The following is a 10,532-nucleotide window of genomic DNA, read 5'->3' as shown; positions in this document are numbered from 1 at the left end:
GTTAATAAAGAGGGCAAATTCACAATTTAATGAACAAGAACTAGAGATATAAAGACTGAAATTATGATGAACACCTAAATAAGATTACGATTGTTGATTATTACCTACATCTTCTTGATCACAAGCCTTTTATATTGGGGTACGTGGTTGGGGTTACCCAAACCCGACCCATTGGTATCTCTAGTGCAGTGACACCTGGTTGTTGCTGGATGGTTAGAACTGGGCTGCAAGGCGGTGCTGGTAATAGAGGGCTGGTGGTTTTGATGGGTCTCGAGATTCAAGTGGACCAGAGAAACAAGTTAATAAATCAAATTTGGATTCTGTACAACAAAATATTAATGCTATTATTGCGCTGTGGACATGCCCCCCCCCCCCCCCCCCCAATACGCCTGAAGCAATGATGCAAAGAGTACCTAACTCCTTATATAATTGACACATGGTTTATCTTATAGGGGTATATATAAATCGTCGAAAACTACTAAACTGGCATACCGAAACAAGTTGGCTGGTTTCAAGTATATATTGCTCGGTTTTAAAGGTTCAGTGTTTACGGTTCGGTCTTCAGCTCAAAATTTGGAACTGGCCATGTTAACTGAATCGACCGTTAACAAATATTCATTAATAATCCTTTCAAAGAGGATTTTTTTCTTTTTTCATTTGTATAAAACCAAAAAAAACCCGGTGGATTGTCCAACCCAACAAATTATCCCATTGTTGGTATATATGAATTATTATTATTTTTTTATTGTTTTCAGACGGTAATTAATGATTCGTCTTAATTGCTTTTTCTAATTCTTTTTTATTATCAAAATCGGCCTAACCATATGGGATCACTCAAGAAAGAATCACCCGTAATAGGTGCAGATCCTCTAGAGCTCACAACTTTACTCGGATCAATCTGTGTTGTTAGTTAGCAGAAATCACCAACGGATCTCGGATCTCGGATCTTAGTTTTATATAAACAAAGGAGAGAAAAAGATGAAAATAAGAAACTTCTTTTATTTACAAGAGTGTTGTGTATTGTATGTGTGGAGAAATGGGTAAAGTGACCCTTTTATAGGGTCTCTATTTCTCCAAGATTTACAAAATAAACGTACTGAGTACGTAATACACCGACTAAAAGCAAAACCAAAAAACACACACAATCCTAACAATAATATAGAATATTGGCCCTACCATCTCCCTCTAGGATTGAGTATGTTGAGGAACCAGATTGGATTTTGGACAATTATTTGTTTTCCGTTCTTGTAGACTTGAATTTCAATCTTATTTTCTATGAATGATCGGCAGCAACCTCATATACGGGTGGCAGGCTCGACATCTAATTTTCTTTGTTGACTTTCTTGAGCCGACTGGTTTCTTTCCTTGTCTTCAGACACAATCAGTTCATTTTTAGATTTAACCACAAACTTTCACATTCTCGTCTTCATTTAAGCGCTTAAGCATCTGCAACTTCAGTATACGCAACCCACCAGACTTGATCTTGATCTATCTGTCCATATACTACTGCACAAAACTTAGAGCGAATAAGATTCGTTCACAACCCCTCTCAATGGTCACAAGAATTTTCTTTTTCAAAAGATGCCTTTGGTTTAAATTGTTTGTCGAATAACTCTAAAATTTTAGTTTATCTTGACTTTTCACAAAATACCACTGTTAGTCCATAACTTTTAAATGATTAGTTTAAGTCCCAGGTTTTCAACGAACTTTACATGAACGACCTTGACAACAAAACACATGATTTTGAATAAAACAAGGTTCAATAAAACATGTATGAACATAATAAAAATTTAAAATCTTTTTGGCTCTTTCATATATATTTTAAATTTACGAAAATATACACATAATATTTTGAAGTTGAAACATAAAATAAAACAAAAATAAGATAGGAGTAAAGATAAAAGTAATATTATATATTAATAATATTTACAAAAATTTCTAACGATTTTAATATTTATGCGAGAAAGATCACAACATGGAATCACATTAATCGATAACGTGCTAGATCACACATCTATTTCAATATTATGCCAAGAACCCGAAGTCGATTATGGATATATTTTGTCCACTTAAACTTAACAAGTATTTAGATATCAATGTGATATGTTAAGGTATGAATTAGGCACAATACTTATGTGATCCCCATTTAATCTGACAAATTCCAGACTCCATCATGCCTCGGGTGTAGTTTGCTTTCACATGTTACCTCAACTTGACTTAAACCTTTCTTATTTGATCACAGAACCCTTATTGACACATTGGACGCTTTACTTTGTACACACGACTCTATCTAGAAAGTTTAAAATAAAGAAGAAGTTCAAGACCTTAACAATCAGGTCGGATAGGGATGACAAAATAACCCGAACCCGACGAGTATACCCGAAACTCAAAGCATTCAGGACGGGTATACTCGAAGCACGACGGGTATTGGGGCGGGTATGGGATTAGTTTTGAAATTTTTTGGTGGGTACGGCCGGGTATGGAATTTGGTGATACCCGACCCGATTACCCGAAAAGTCATACCCGTTAACCCGAACTATACACCCGAAATAAAAACCCAAAAATTTTTTATTATTAATTTCATTTTTCTAAACCTTTTCTATTTAAGATATGTATTAAAAAGTATTATTTATGTTTTATATGTTATCAAGCTTATACATAAAGTTATGGTACTATTATTTATTTATAAGTTTATGATAATGCTTAGGAATATTGGATTTTAATAATCTCTATTGAATAATATTGGCCGATAATAATCCATATTTATTTTATCACCACTAGCGGTCCCAAATTAAAAAAAGTTGGCCCCAATGGTCCCCGTTAAAAATGACTTAACGGCTTATACTTTTTTCTGAAATCCAAACCAATGTTTAAGGGATTTTGATCGGAAGGATGATACAAGTCGATTGATGTAAAACTTAGTTCGAAATGGTGCTCCAAAACGACGAAACATTGCTTTAATTCGGGTGTTTGAACTTACAATTAACCAAATCAAGTCATTTGGATCATCGTATCGAGCTAAGTTTTATATCGATCGAGTCGTATCTTTCTTTTGATTAATAGCCTTCAAAAATTAGTTTGAAATTCGGAAAAAAGTATAACGTCGTTAAGTTCTTTTTAATGGGGGATCATTAGGGCCAACTTTTTTGAATTTGGGACCGCCAATGGCGATAAATGAATAGGAATTATTATCGGCCAATACCGTTCAATAGGGATTATTAAAATCCAATAAACATAATGTTTATATAGATGTAATATGCCATATTTTAGTTTGTAACAGTTCATATATAAATAAAAATATACACGATAACTGTAATGGTAACATAATCTACTTAAAAATCCTAACGAACTTTTTTAACAATCTAATGGGTATACCCGATACACGACGGGTAATTATCTGACACATACTTGGCATGTAATGGGCCGGGTATAGGACTGAATTTTACGGGTATGGGATTAGCAATACCCGGCCTTTGCCATCCCTAAGGTCAAATAATGCCCTATTATCGCGAAGAAAAAATCTAAGGCTTGAACAAAAGAAAGAAAGCGAAACAAAGTAGAAGATTTAGTACTTTAATAATCAGATCTTGTATGACTACAAACAGAGAAAGTCTAAGGTTTGAATTAAAATAAAGAAATAAATAAATTAGAAGTTAAAAATCTTAAAACAGACTTCTTTTGAACTTTCTTTTTCTTTTCTTTTTTGACTTTTTTCTTTTTCTTTTCTTGACCCTTTTCTTGACACAACATAAGACAACTGTGATAAGGTAAAGATGCTTGGGCATGACATGTTATTTACATTTATGCTTTCATTGATATGACTTTACATGGAGTCATGCAACTGCTTTATAAAGGTACAACCACTAGCATAGGCGAGATTTTAAGTTTGTATCACTATGGCACTTACTCATTTGTCAAGCCTATCTACACATCAAGCAATTATCTTGTTGGCTTTTAATATACTATTTTCATGTGCTAAGATCATTAAAAACAATTTATTATCATTTTACAAAGTTTGGATCAATTTCTCAAAATTTTATAATTTTTTAAATTCTCTAACTCCCTCTAAACATGAGCTCCCTCTAAACGGGAAAATATCCTTTGAAACATTTTTTTGATTTTCTTAAAGGAAAGTAAAATCTTTTGATAAGTCAAGTGACTCAATTTTGTTTTTCTTCAAAGCAAACAGAGAATCCTTTTAGTGAGTTAAAGTTAACTCATTTTCTCCCTCTAAAATTATGACATATTGAAAAATATTTACAATTTTACATACAAAAATAAGATAGGTTGTTTTAATCAAAATTGATCATGCTGAGCGATTTGACCATAAATTCAAATCAGGCATGATCGATGGCTTTAGTGAAAAAATCAGCAAAGTTGTTGTCAGATGGACTATCTTAAGCATGCATTATCATATTGTATAACAAAGTTGAAGAGATTCAAACCGAGGCCCAGCAGCTGATGACTTGAGAGAAGTAGTTGGACGAGGTTAGGTTGAGAAACGCTCGACAAGTTGTAGCTGAGACGTTTGAACAAGGTTGGCGTTGTTGAATCACAAAGTACCATATGAAACATTTCTCATTCCTTGAAGTTTGTTCCCCTGTGTCGCTTATGAAAGACTCGAATCCGCCATCAAATGGTTTAGCATCATATAGCAAGGGTTTGTGTCCTATCATATGTCGGGTGCAACCACTATCGAAGTACCGAATAGTCCTCCTTGATTGGCCCTACATGCACAAAGCGTTTAAAGGGACATAGGTTCCCGAGAAATTTTTGTCCCGGAAAGGTCAACCGTAAACTGACTAAACTTGATTTTATTTCTTGAAAACAATTTATTTCCTGATGAAGCCTCACTTGACGAAGAATAGTCCTTAGGAATCCAAGCGAAAACTTGTTCCTTGGTTTTGGCAATTTTGGACTTTTCTTTTCTTGTTTTTAGAACTATTTTTGTTGAATCCTCATACTTTATAGTTTTAGAATCTTTTTTGATTTTATCCTTCTTGGTATTCAAAAAGGTTTCTTTTAGTTTTTACTTTTATTAACTTTGGATCTCACATCCACCTCACTGGGTTCACTATCAGCTTGATCAGCCCTTGAATCTGGGCTACTAAAGCTCCTTTTGGGGACTGACTAAGCCGCCTTTGAATATAAATTTGTTGCGTGAACCAGTGCTTGCAATGTACTGTAAGGTGAGAAGAGTGACCACACACTAAACAACACTTTCTCCTAGGATCACTATAGAACTCATCAGAACGCTAATATGGTTGATGTAGTGAGAAAGGTGATCTTTGCAATGGAACATGACTTTGAAAAACTTTTGGTTTGTGACCCGATCATCAAAAACACTAGTGTAATATGAATCCATGTAGTTCTGTTGGTAATGATCATAGTAGCTGTTATCAAAGTAGTTGTATGACTAAGGACTTTGCGAATGATTACTTGTTTGAGAAAATGATCTTTTGCTTGGTGGCACATATTTACATAAAGTACTAGCTTGATTATCATTTTCAAACACTTTTGTTTTTGCTTTATTCGCAGTCTTATAACTAGATTGTTAACAGCTTGGTATGTTCACTTGAACAGGTTCCTTTACATGGTTTTCAAGCATAGATTCTTCATAAATGGTTTCACAATCACTATCTGAAATAACATCCATATTTTCATTCAAAAATAATTGAGGAGTGCAAACATCAACACTCTCACAGGTTACATTCTCTAAAGTGTTTTGCTTGGAAATAGAAAAGTATTATTACATACAAAGTTGACAAATGATTGTTTTCGATTCACGTTAGAATCAAAATGTGAATTTAAAACGCTTTTCTTTTCATAACTCATGTTCTTTTCCACTGACCCACTTTCTTCTACACATCATGTAAAATTCGTTATTTTTCAAACCCGAAAATCGGACTCGTTTTAAATTTTTGATTTTTGTTTATATATATATTGTGACATTTGAGCCAAAACAAGGTACACCTCAGTACGTATTTACCGATTAAGCAAATAAACGCCTTTTGCGTAACAAACGAACGATTAACCGAACGGGTCGGGTTATAACCCAGATATCCCGGGGGGCCATCTATAAGTGTTATACGTTTAATACAAGCTAAAATATTAGTAATATGGCCTTAGTTCGATAGCAAACATGTTAAACGAAAACATGCTTGTTTAACTACCCTCTATAGATTTAAACGCGAAAGATAGTTACAAACCAAGCATTGTATGATCCGTTAAGCCGAAAAAGACTTTCCAAACACTTCTTTGAAATGTTTTAAGCGATCCGTGAAAATATTTTCGATTTTTGCAAACATATAGTATGTTTTTATAATTTTACACAAAACTAGCCGAAAAACACTCGTTTTCGCACTGTTTAACGCACCCGATAAGTTTTTCGCGCCAAAAACCAAACCCGAACTAAATTTGGACTGGGCTTTTCGTTTTTGGGCCTTTAGAATCAGAAACTTGGGCCAAAATGGGCCCATAAGACTTTCGATCGGCCTAGTATACCCCACCCCCATTTTTTTATAAAACTTGTTATGTAAGCTTGTTTATTCATTTCATTTGATAAAAACTGAAGTCCAAGAAGCTGCAAGTCAGTTTTTCCAGAAACTCTCCAAAACCCTAAGGTAACAACTTAAATAAGCTACTTTTACACTTGTTTAACATTGATTAATACCAAATAAACATAGTTTGATTGCCAAAAATCATTCCTAACCGTGTAAAAACCCTAAAAATGGTCCATAAACATTTTTTGATCATACACATGGTAAGGAACCTGGTTTGATAGTTTTTTTTTGCCATAAACACGGATTAAAGGGTTGAAACGGCGTTTTTACGATTCAAAAGTTCGTTTTTGTGCACTAGCCGAAACCCTAAGTTAAAGGGCTGTTCTATTGATGAAACTTGCTTGGTTTGTGATATAGGACTTGTATCTAGCCTACATAGGAGCACAAGAGCTTGAAAAGTTGATTAGAAAGGCGGAAACGAACCAAAACCGCTAAGGTAATGCCGAAACACTCGCTTACGGGCTGTTTAGGTTAAGGTTGTGATGTGCATAATATTAGGCCTTGAAATTTTTCAGGGACATCAGGGACCATGTCAATGAGTCCCTGTTCAAATTTGGTAATTTTTTGGCCATATTTGGCGAATTTATTACCGAATTGGGACGTATATTTAGGAAAAATAGGTAAAATACTTCAAAAATTATTAAATTTTTTTGAGAACTCATATTTGATGTATTTTGATCACATATGAATTTTGGGATCATTTGGAGAAGTCTAAAGGTGTTTTGTGTATATGCGTTCGTGTGAATTTTTATAGCCGAATTTGGGCCGAAAATAATATTGCACGAGCTTTTTACATTCTGTAATTGATACAGTTTGTTTTGGGACATAATTTGAGTATTCAGGAATTTTTGTGAAATTTTTGGAAATTGTTTGGGATAAACGGATGATTTTTAGGTGAAATATAGCTGATATTTTTATAAATTAATAAATTAGTAAATAATTCCAGAAATATTTTTATAAAAATCTACATATTTTAATTGATAATTGGCTAAATTTTCATAATTTAATGATTAACGGTTAATTAATTATGCTAATTTGAAGATTAAACAAATTCGGTTTTCATAAAAACCGGCAAGTTCGCGATTAACGAACCTGCGGGAATATCAAAACACCAAGAGTGATCAAAAATCATATTTTTGGACTAATTAAGTAAAAACGAACTTTTCTATGAGAAACCTGGACAATCCGGATGGATTGTGCGCGTTTCTTCTTAAATCAAACTGAATAAACAGAAACGGGCTCTGTGGCTAATCCGGGACCCCAATATGTGATCTTTCTTTATAACTTAATCATTTTATTAACCAATACATTTACCCAAGCTTATTTCCCCATAACTGTTTTCTGAACGCATAAACGAACAACTTGGCCCAGCTGGGAAAACGGGAATCTGAGCCAAGTTCGGTTTTAAGTATTAGACATTGAACAACATCACAACCTAAGCCTATTGCCACTTTCTGAGCGTTCCAGCTATACCCAGATTAGTTATACAGCCTAGTTTAGTATTAAGATTATAATAATATTAAAATATTAATATTATTATAATATTGATTATAGGAAACCGTGATTGCAAGTTATACAAACCTCGAACCAACGTGCTACTGATTATCTACTAAACAGTGAGTTTCATGACCCCACTTCTAAACTGTTTTACGAAATTTTGGGGTGAAAAGCATGTTTGATTACATATACATACCTGAAACATGTATTGATGTGAATTATCTAAGTGCTAACACACGAAAGTCCCCATGATCACAGTGATTAACTTCGAGCCGGTGGCTTGTGAATAGTACTATTGGTTTGACAAACCTAAACGGAATCGGCCTAGTTGCTGTGTCACATAGCGCTGTTTGCACATGACCATATTTATACAAACAGGCTATGTAGTTTTAGACATAGCTACCGGGGCATGTTGTGGGCGGAAGGGGAGCCACAGTGGTTGATTGAGCGTGGGAAATGGATGCACGCAGCACATACAGTCAAGGCTTCACTGTAGCTTAGCATAATTACATCATTTACATACATACATACTTATTTCATGATTACAAGTGTTAACTTGTGAATACTCATTACTGTTTTCTTGAAACTCGTGAAACTCACCAACTCTAGTAGTTGACCCGTTTTAAACTACTTTTCAGGTGTACCTAAATCGGAATGATTTAGTGATCTGTTACTTGCCCAAGATGTGTGGTTGATGCTATGTGAATAAAAGCAAGGAAGTTAGTAGTAAGATCGTATAGTTAACGAACTAGTTTGGTTTGTATCACCTAGACTGTAAAACGATGACAAAACAAGGAAATGTAATATATTGTAAATTAGTTTGTAATGTTTCTTTATAAACAATGTGTTGATACCAGAGGTGTCTGTTGCATTCCCGTTTTACGCTTCCACATTGTGCTAGTCGGGGTGTGACATATATATATATATATATATATATATATATATATATATATATATATATATGTTGTTAATTGGTTCGTTTCTTGTATTTATTCTCGATATTTTTATTTGGATTTGTATCCGTTAACCCGACCCGTTGAGTTGTTTCGATGCATTATTATTATTTAATAAAGTAATCTCGAAATTTGAAGTTTATTGTTCGATTTATAATACTTTCAATCGTTTGTTTCTATTTCATTTTGATCAATTAACAAAACTCCGGGATTTAAAGTTTTATTAAAGTTAAACAAGTCGCAAACTATCGGGTATATATATATATATAACCAAGAATTATAACCTTTGCTTTATCTTTTAATACATTTCAAAGTTCAAGGATTACACTGAAATTATATTTTAATTTCTATTTTAAAAGAGCTTGAAAGTACAAGGGCTGAACATGTAAATTGAATTAAAATATAATCTATCTATTCTAATAAAGTTAAATAACTGAGACACGTGTCATTAGGAGATTCATTCTTAGCCAACATTTCCCGCTAAAAATATTTCCTATTTTTAATAAAAAGTTATTTATGTCAACGTAATCAAAACATATCAATCTGTCATTTAATTAAATAACTAATTACCTAAATTATAGAGATTAAAATATACGTAAATATTTATATTTTTAATGAAATCATATCTGCTTTTTTTTATTAAATCAATTTATAAATACTTTTTAGTTAGGAGATGAATGTGATAAAAATTAATGAACAATATTTATAGATCTAAGAAGATATAAACAAGAAAAAAATTATAAATAAATAACAATTTTATTCACACGTGTTCATTCAACCTCCATGGATCCATAGAGTTCTCATTCATCACTTTCAAATCAGTAATACAAAAGCATGTTTTAGTCATGCTAATTTTATATAGATGTTCTCTTTTCACGTCATTTAGAATTAAACATCTTATCATCTTTTGTGATAATTCGTTATTCCATTAAAAAATATAATTACAACTTATAAAATTGATAGGCGCATCTTTTCTGTGATTCTGAATTTAATAAATTGCTTGGCAATGCACCACGCATTCATATGAATATTTTATTAGAAAATATAATTTGTACTTATTAAACTATATAATTTGATATGATATATGTTTTTTTTAATCTAATCATTTAATATTTATAGTTTAACTTATTAAACTATATTATTATTATTACCATGAATGTTTTTATTAGTATTATTATTATTATTACCATTATTATTATTATTACTATTATTCCAATAAAACTCTTAAATAAAATAAATTAAAATACTCTGCTTTAAACAATTCCTAAGCTGTGAGGCTATTATATTATCACCAACGAGTTATTTTAACTAGCGACATCTATTTTTTTAAACCGTCAACCCATAAAAAAAAAACTTTTACACTAATTTTTTTTATAAGTTTTCCAAACTTTAGCACTAGCTAAGGATACATTTTTATCATGCAATTATTATTATAATTTTCTTTAAGTTACAAAAGCATCATGTTTTTACAACCAATTTTCACAAACTTGAACGAATCTCAAACGATCATTTCTTTTCC

The sequence above is a fragment of the Bidens hawaiensis genome, unplaced genomic scaffold, assembly GCF_021521415.1.
Source record: "Bidens hawaiensis isolate Kalapana, Puna unplaced genomic scaffold, B.hawaiensis_p1.1 tig00009711_1, whole genome shotgun sequence".
In the NCBI taxonomy this organism is placed as follows: Eukaryota; Viridiplantae; Streptophyta; class Magnoliopsida; order Asterales; family Asteraceae; genus Bidens; species Bidens hawaiensis.
The sequence above is the reverse complement of the archived record's forward strand: the minus strand, read 5'-3'. Positions refer to the sequence as shown.